The sequence below is a fragment of the Vicugna pacos genome, chromosome 2 (assembly GCF_048564905.1).
Source record: "Vicugna pacos chromosome 2, VicPac4, whole genome shotgun sequence".
Taxonomy (NCBI): Eukaryota; Metazoa; Chordata; class Mammalia; order Artiodactyla; family Camelidae; genus Vicugna; species Vicugna pacos.
In genome coordinates this window covers 88,778,118-88,786,871 of record NC_132988.1, presented here as the reverse complement: position 1 = coordinate 88,786,871, position 8,754 = coordinate 88,778,118, and the positions used below count along the sequence as shown (strand labels likewise).

General features: G+C 36.6%; 1 long non-coding RNA gene across 2 annotated transcripts in view; it reads right to left on the bottom strand.

Annotated features, from left to right (window-relative positions):
- Window positions 1–2,232: 2,232 nt before the first annotated feature.
- LOC140700322 (uncharacterized) overlaps window positions 2,233–8,754 on the bottom strand; it is a 32,519-nt gene continuing 25,997 nt past the window's right edge. For both annotated transcript variants that reach the window (XR_012078743.1, XR_012078742.1), the window contains 4 exons: window positions 7,228–7,435; window positions 5,783–5,883; window positions 3,826–3,941; window positions 2,233–2,521 (listed from right to left, as the gene is read on the bottom strand). This is a non-coding gene — a long non-coding RNA (uncharacterized lncRNA). The remainder of the gene's footprint in view (window positions 2,522–3,825; window positions 3,942–5,782; window positions 5,884–7,227; window positions 7,436–8,754) is intronic.

The window sequence follows — 8,754 nt, the reverse complement described above, 5'->3', positions numbered from 1 at the left end:
TGGACTTTGATCTTTTTAAATGCTGATTAGAGGCATTAGCTCAATAGTCCCTAGAATTTCATTAAGTGCTTATAGTCTATGATTGTTTGTTCTTTGATTACCTCAGTTACTGTCTCTAATATAAGTTAACGTGGAATTATAATTATCCAAATACAATTTTGTACTTTTAAAATTCTTAACAAAACAGGACTTCTAAAACTGACTTGATATAAGAGCTCTCATGTCTTTGGTGAAGTGGGGGAATCAGCTGAGTTAAGAAAGCCCCCTAGCAGAGTCCTTATAACTGTGAGATATGAGCCTTTTTTAATTTGCGTTTCAAAGGACATCACTGCTACAATGGTATATATCTTAGAAGTCTGGAAGTTTCTGATTCTTAATGCGTGAATTTTGAAAATTAGCACATTAAAGTAGTGTTGTATTATATTAAAATAAGTGTGTATTGCATTTAAAATGGTTTAGCTCTGGAGTCAGGCTGGCCAACATGGATCCCCAAATCCACAACATTTTTGCAGTATAACCTTCAGCTAAATTAGAAATGCTTTTAAAATTCGTTAAATATTTAATCTTTTTATCAGTTAGTCTTCTCCAGGTCTAATTTACATACAGTAGAATTCATCCTTTTTAGATATGTGCTTCTATGAGTTTTGACAAGTGCCTGAATTCTGTATACTCCGTTATAATCAAGATACACATAATTCCTTCACCCCATTTATTTTCTCTGTGAAAGATTCCATTCATTTAGAATTCAAAAAAATTGCAAGCTAACTTTGTAGTGACGAAAAGAAATTCATTATTAGCATGGAAATATGATGTAGTAGTGGTTATAGAAGGAGAGAGGTTGATTTGCATAAAAAATTCTGGGGAATGGATATTTTTATTATCTTGATTGTGGTGTTGGTTTCACAGGTATAAGTATGTCAGAAAACTATCAGAATATGTGTTTTAAACATACGTGATTTATTATGAATGAAGGATGCCTCACTAAAACTGTTTTTTAAGAAGACCTAGATAATTGCCATGCTATAAATGGATATACTCCATGTAGCTGAAATCCGACATCCTGTCTATCTTCTAGGCTAAGGCCAAAGTTTTAAGAAATTTGTTTCTGAGAGAAATACTAGCACGATTCTGAAATTTACTGGTGGTTGTCCTCCCTAAGCCAGTGATGATGGTGAGAGGTTTTATTACAGACTGCGATCAGCTCCCTGATAGTTATGAGAATGATAGAAAACAGAAATCATGGATGCAGTGTGGGAGCAGTTCATTACCAAAAAGAAGATAGGTAAATTGTAAAGCAAGGGTGAGCAGCAGCTAGAAGGTTCTAACTCACAAAGACATACAGAGATATTTAAAAGAAAATGATATCCCCTAGGCAAGATGGATAAGCAGCCAGCAAGAGTGGTGCTGAATCCACAACATCAAAAGAAAGCAAGAATGGATGGTCAAGAAGATGAGGACGACTTCCCCCCAGAGGCAAAATCTATTGCCCAGTTTCAAGGGGTTGGTTTTCCGATGAAAAACCTGTCAACTGGAAGAGAATTCAGGTGCCAAAGAGAAAGACTACCATTCTATTGCAATATATATCATAATGGATTTCCAGCCTACAGCCATTTAGTTAGCTAAGCATACAAGAGGGCAGAGAGACACCACCACTTTAAAGACTGCTGGACTGTTGACATTAATGTCTGGTACCCAAAGCGTGATCTCCCTGTTAGAGTAGGAACATTTAGGGCACAAGTAAATGAAGTCCTGTACAAAGTCTAATGTGCTGTACATCCACTGGCACACCCACTGGTTATTTTTCCCATCTAGGAATATATAATAGAAAAAGAAATACTTGATATTTCTCAGAAACCTCACTATGGTTCACTTGCCAGTGAAGTAAGAGCTACTGTAGTCAGACATACTAAATAGGAGCCTCTAAAATGGACTCACTCTTTTGAAGATAAATACAAAAAATAAAATCTCCAAGAGAACTGAAGAAATTAGTGTCCTGTGTGAAGATGTAAGGGGTGAGGATGAGCAGTAGGGACTGCCATCATCCCATTTAAGACTCCCATTAAGTCTCCCAGTAGTGACTGCCCCCTTTAAAACCAAGATGAATCTGGATGATGATGGTCGACTACTGAAAACGCAAATAGTTTTTGTAAAGGAAGTTATCACAGTTTAAGGTACATTGTATTATTTTACATCTCTATCGGGAGGGAGGCTCAGAAACAGTTCAAATTCATATGTGATAGAAACCATATTTATTTACAGCCTGTGCTGGTACCATATTAACTGTCTCACCCTGCCGTAGTATAAGTCCACAGGACCTGGACTATGTGGATTTTCCATAGAACAGTCTGTTAGTCCACTGGCTCAGTGGTACCATGCCATTTGAACTGGATGAACTAGAAGAGTGGTCTATTAATTCTATAGATACTCCAAGACATATCACATTAATGAAGATTTTGATGCCTGGGGCTTGTGAGGACATCCAAAGCAAAGGACAAATTATTTCATCTCATTCCTCACACATCTAAGAAGGAAGCAAAATGCCTGTTAGTTTTCTTCAAGTTTTGGCAAAAGGCATCTATACTTGGAAATACAGCTCCAGTTCATAAAATGAGTGCCACAGAGAGCTTCTTGTTCTTTGTAGACCTCAGATTAAAAAAAAAAAAAAAGTTTTGTGTAGCAGCTCCATGCTCTGATGTAAACAATTCTGACTCTTGGCTTGTAACACCTGAAGAGCCCTGTGATAGTGGAGATGTATGTGGCAGGAAAAACTGTTATGTGAATTTTGAAAGAAACTTCAATAAGAGAAGCAAAATGAAGGTTTCTGAGGTGGTGGAGCAAACTCATGCCATTTGTAGCATGGAATTGTATAGGATTAGAAAAATCCTGTCTTGCTACTGGTAGAGATGGAGTTCCTGATCAGGGGACATAAACTAACAATGAGGCCCAAATTGTCCATGTACTGAGTTCTGTCAGGTTCACCAAGTCACAAGTTAGGATGGACCTACGAGAAATATATTATAAAAATGGAAGTGACAGATCTAGTATCAGGGATGAGCAGAGCCAGAAGTCACACAAAAGATAGGTAAGACTTCCATGTCATCTACGACTTTGGCTATGACCGTGGGATCCATTGTTTCTACCACATAGAAGAGAAGCCTCAGGAGTAACAGAGCAATAAAACAGTATTTCAAAGGTGCAGCTAAGGTACAGCTTAGAGCTGACACAATGCAAGATTGTGGCACTATCCCCTGGGATGTCAAAGCACCTTAAATTCACAATGTTATTGTTCTGTTTCTTCAATAAATAAAATACATGGGTCTAGGAACCAAGGATAGAGATATAAGTGACTCTGTTAACCATCACTCCACTGGTCCACTTGTAGAATTTTTGATGCCTATCTCCGCAACTCTGCAAGTTTAGAGGTCCCGATCCTTAGAACAGAAATACTTCTACTAGGGAAAATAGCTAGTTACTTAAACTTTGAACTCTAGCTACCAGTTGGTCACTTTAGGCGTCTAATACCAAAAGTCAAAAAGCAAGGAAGGTAATTCTTTCCTTATAAGGGGTGATTTACCCTGATCATTAGGAGGATGTACGTTCCCTCATATAAAATGGTGACAGATAAGCCTAAATTTGGCAAACAGGTGATCCATCAGAATATTTCTTGGCACTAAAAAGAGCATAAAAAGTAAAAAGAATATAGAACAGAACTGATACAAGTAATTTACAGAATTCAGTGGGGTCAAATAAAACCATATACATATATATATGTATATGAAAACTGTAAAGCACAATATAAATGTAAGATATTACCAACTTCCTCACCAGCTGCACCTTGAAAGACTAGTCTTTAACAATGAACTTCGCCAAATTCCTGCACAACACCAATCAAGGTTGTCAGTGAAAATAGCACAAGTCACAATGGTCTGTTGGTCAGTGATCTGAGGGAAAAAAAAGGATTTGAGGCTTTCGATGTAGAATGAGATAAATATTTGATTTAGACTGACATTGGTCATTGGGCTTTATAGGAGCAATAAAATTTGACAGCCAAGTCATATGTGTCAACTGAAATTATACCCAGAGTCTGTGAGTATAGCCTTCTGTCAAATCAAGCCATTCTTTCCACTGTCACATTTTCTTCCTATCTATAGAGTATGTAACTATTCATATTCATCATCGTCATCATCATCATTGCCCTTGTTATCACCATCATCATTAATGGATACCTAACTTTGCATATGCTTTGCATTGATTATATAGGTTCATTTCTACAATTCTAGAGTGACTATATGCCAGTTTCTTAAAGTTGCCACAGTTCAGCACATCTATATAAATCAGACTGTTTGAACCTTAATACCACTGACATTCTGGGGTGGATAATTCTTTTTGTTGTTTGGGGAGAGACTGTTCTGTGTCTATAGAATGTTTAACAGTATCCTTGTCCTTGACCCACTAAATGCTATTGGCACCTCTACCTAGGTTTTGAAAATCAGTGATGTCCACAGACATTGCCAAAAATCCTCTGGGAAGAGGGCATGTGAATTCACATGCTCCCACCCCTCCCCTAGTTGGGAACTGTTGCTGTACCTTAAAGTAGCCACAACCTAATGTCAATTAGGCTTCATGAACAATAATACATTCTACTTTTAGTCAAAAGATCTGGGCTTGAATTCCAATTTGCCATTATAGTAGCCATATGACCTAGGACAGATTATTCAATTAAGTCCTTGCTATTTTGACTATAAAGTGACAGTAATAGCACATTAGGTCTTCTTGTGAATATTTGTCATTTTTAAGTCTTAATACAAAAAAAAACTGTCCACATTACTTAAAGTAAGCCTTTACCTCACTTTACCTTATGACTTTATAATAAATTACAATGTCTGTTCTCTTTGTAAAACATTTCTCAGCAGCCATTAACTTGTCTTTGTTTGCTCATTTGTTTTTATTAACATCAAACACACTAGAATGTGTGTGTTAGGGAAGGAAAGGGAGCCCTGTCCATCTAGGGAAACACATTGTGCCCAGAACCTTACAAATAGAAAGGTGGTTACATGGAAAATGCTAAAAATGTATATATGTGTAATGGCTTCTTGTGATAATTTAAGGGAATGTAACAGATTACTTCTTATTACATGGCTGGTGCTCACTGAATGGCATTCTCTTCTTCCCTTGCATTATAAAGAAGAATGTGTCTCAAAATTATTTCCCTGGTGGGGTAACCATTGTGTTACAATCTGGAATAGGGTAAGTGTTAGGCAGAATAATGACTCCCTGAAGTTGTCCATGTCCTAATCCTTGGAACATGGGAATATGTTTCCTTAAATGGCAAAAAGGACACTGTAGATGTAGTTAGATTGAGGTGGGGAGAGTATCTTAGGTTATAAATTCAATCTAATCAGGACCTTAAAAAGAGTAGAAGAGGGAGGGAACAAAGTGGAAACTCAGACATATGACAACATGAAGAGAATTCAGCTCCAAACTTCTGGCTTTCAAAACGTAGGGAGAGGGCCACAGCAAAGGAAAAGGGGTGGCCTTGGGAAGCTGGAGAAGGCAAGAGAACATCTTCTCTCCTAGTGACCCCAGAAGGAGCAGAGCCCTCTCAACAGCTTGATTTTATTGCAGTGAGACCCATTTTGGACTTTCGACCTCAAGAACTGTAAGAATGCAAATTTGTGTTGTTTTAAACTGTCAACATTGTAGTGGTTTGTTATAGCAGCAGAATAAATCTAAATTAAAAATGTACCCTTCATATGTCTTTTAGCTTCTGTTTTCTTCTCACCTCTTTAACAGGAAATAACACAAGTTTTCACATTTCTTGTCCTTTAACTTTTCACTACTATGTGATAACTAGCTTCTTGATTTGAGGAAGGCAGTAGTTTCCTGGCATAAGAAAAACAGTTGTAGGATATAGAAAGGATAAATTAGTTTATAATTCAATTGTGTGATGTAATTATTCCATCCATTTAGTCAATAAATAAAGTTGAGCAACTGCTAAGGGCTATCATTCACTACTCACAGAGAATATAAAATATGTAACAGAGATTCCCTTTTGGTTACAAATTCAGACTCAATGGAGAGAGAAAAGGGGGAAGGACCCTTAAAGGGATATTTTTAAACACTATCAGACACAGTAACAGAAGTGTTCTGAAACCTCTATGAGGACATATAACTATTCCCCAGGACTTTCTTTTAGAGAAAATAGATACACACTGGCTGTCCCTTATAGTGCATCCTTTTTAAGCTCATTGAAATGCTGAATAAAATCTATTCATAAAGAATTAAATTAATTCAAACAATACAAGGAAAAGAAACATCTCTTTTCAAGAGGCATTAAATCTACTCTCCTTAATAGAGAAACTAAGATTAAAAGAGGTGAAAAATGATGAGAATGACCTTTTTAGTTCTAATCACACAAATAAATCAGTGCACTGGTGATGAATTCATTAATTTTGATTAAACACGGAACTATGAAGTCATTTGAATTAATTTGGTAATCACCATCAAGAAGAGATGCTTTAGAGCTTGATATTGAGTAGTTCCTTTAATTTGCACTATGACCCAGTCTTAGGGAAATGTGTACCTAGATTTTCAAGGGAGCTGATTTTATATACAGAAAGATTAAGTCACAGAAGTGAACACCCAAGGCCTATGGTTCTGAGAGGGGATGAGTTGTTGGTTAGGAGCCCTATCCATGATTATAAACCTATTCCCTTTAGGAAAATAACAAATGCTTTGGGGTTCAAATTTGCCTGAGCATACAGCTAGCAGTAGTAGCAGAAACTACTAGCCATTTCTCATGGAATTCTATCAATATAAATGAAAATAACTGTGCTCCTAAGTGATATGGCATTCCCAGTTACCTTGTTGGAAGGCACATGGCCTCATATATTAGGAGTGCCAGAGGGTCAGAGGAGCTCCATGACAAGTTCTTATGGCAAATCAGAATGGGAAAGATCTAAGCCATACGTGCAAAGTATGCATTTCTATCTCACTGTTAACTTCCTTTGGGTTCCATTGATAAATTATCATAACAGAAAATGGAAGAATAATTTTCACACAGAGCAGTGGGAGGTTTTCCATAGAGGAATAGTTCAAAAAAGCTCAGAGAAGTTATTGACTTTAATCATTTTTGCAAAAATCAACAAAACTTTTAATCAACTATGTCATGAAAAACGTTATTCATTATTAAAGTTACTTAATTGAATTAATCATTCCATGTGTTACCTGGTTCATAAGTAGGTTGAGATGAATTTGAACAGGGTATCTGAACACAATTCAAAATAACTGACCCCTTTGAAAACTATTGTTTTCAGGGTAGGATAAAAAGCATAAGAGGGCAGCGGCATTAGGGAGTAAAGCCTATTTTTCTCTCTCTTTCTGGAAACCAGAATTTTGACTGTGTTGCCAGGCAGAGATCATTCTGAGTAGGGCACTGTTGAAAAGAGCAAAAAGAGGGACTCTTTAATTCAGAATTTTAACTAAAGTCAAGTAGATTTTTTTAGAAGACAATTCCAACTCTAAAATTAAACATTCACATACACAGAGGACTGATTAGGAATGTATCCTGTTGATGTGCTGTGCAAGCATACTGTCTGCACCAGTTACAGAGGCTTTCTCATGGAAGTCCACTATGTACTTCCATTTCCTCAAACTGATGCACTCCATTAACCGGGGAGCCAAGCAACTAAGTAATCTCTTTTGTAGTGTAATCTGAGCTTCTGTTTTCTGCACCACTCTCATTCCATTTTGTTCTGGAACAAAATTATAGATGTATATTTTAGCACTCTTGTTGCCTGGAATTCATACACTTCAAATCCTCAGTCTTTGCCAACAGCTTGTATCAACTGCTTTCTATGAAAGGCTTTGTTAATACTTTTGCAAATTGTTTGTTTCTTCTTTTATTCAGTATCCCATGCATATATATATATATATATATTTTTTTTTTTTTTTTCTGTTTGCTTGGCCTTTGAACACACTCTTTAGGTTCAGAACTTTTTTTCTTCCTGTATTTTGCCAGTAGATTTCCCCTTGCTCAGCAATGGAGTGAACTTTATTATTTTTCTCTCTCTTTGAGGAGCATTCACTTCATGATTTAAATACATTTTGAAAATCAGACCCCCATTGTGGACCATCTCAATACTTCCTTTGTAACAATTACTTTCCCACTGGGAACAATCCTTAGAGCTCCACAATCCAGCAGCATTCAATCCAATATCTTTCTTTATAAGTGAGGTGAGCACTTGTCTTATTCAGCAATAAATATTTTTTAATATTATTGTTACATGATCACCTATATATATTAGCTTTTCAACTTAAAAACTTAAAAAAATATTTCTAATGTCAAGGAGAATACATGCTGCCAGGTTTAGCCACTGAGCCCTAAATAACCCAACACAAGCAGTTCCACTATTTTTTAAAATCACATTTTAAATTTTTCTCCATAGATTTGCATTGCTTTTATTGGGTTTTCATAGGCTATCTCTAGCTTTTTGAAGTCAGTATACACATTAACATTGATAATGACCCTGTTAAGGTAAAAATACTCTGACATATTGAACTAGTAAGGAAGGCTTTATTCAAATTTTGCAGTAGGTGTCAAGGTGTCACTAGAAGGGGGAGAGGTAGGGCTCCACTCCAAATACAGCAGAAACAGTGGGGATTTACAGTTAAGGGGCAGGTTGCAGGGGTCGGTGGATATAAAGTTACTAAGAGGAGACATCAGGGTTAGGGGGAGTTCTTGCTAAACTGATC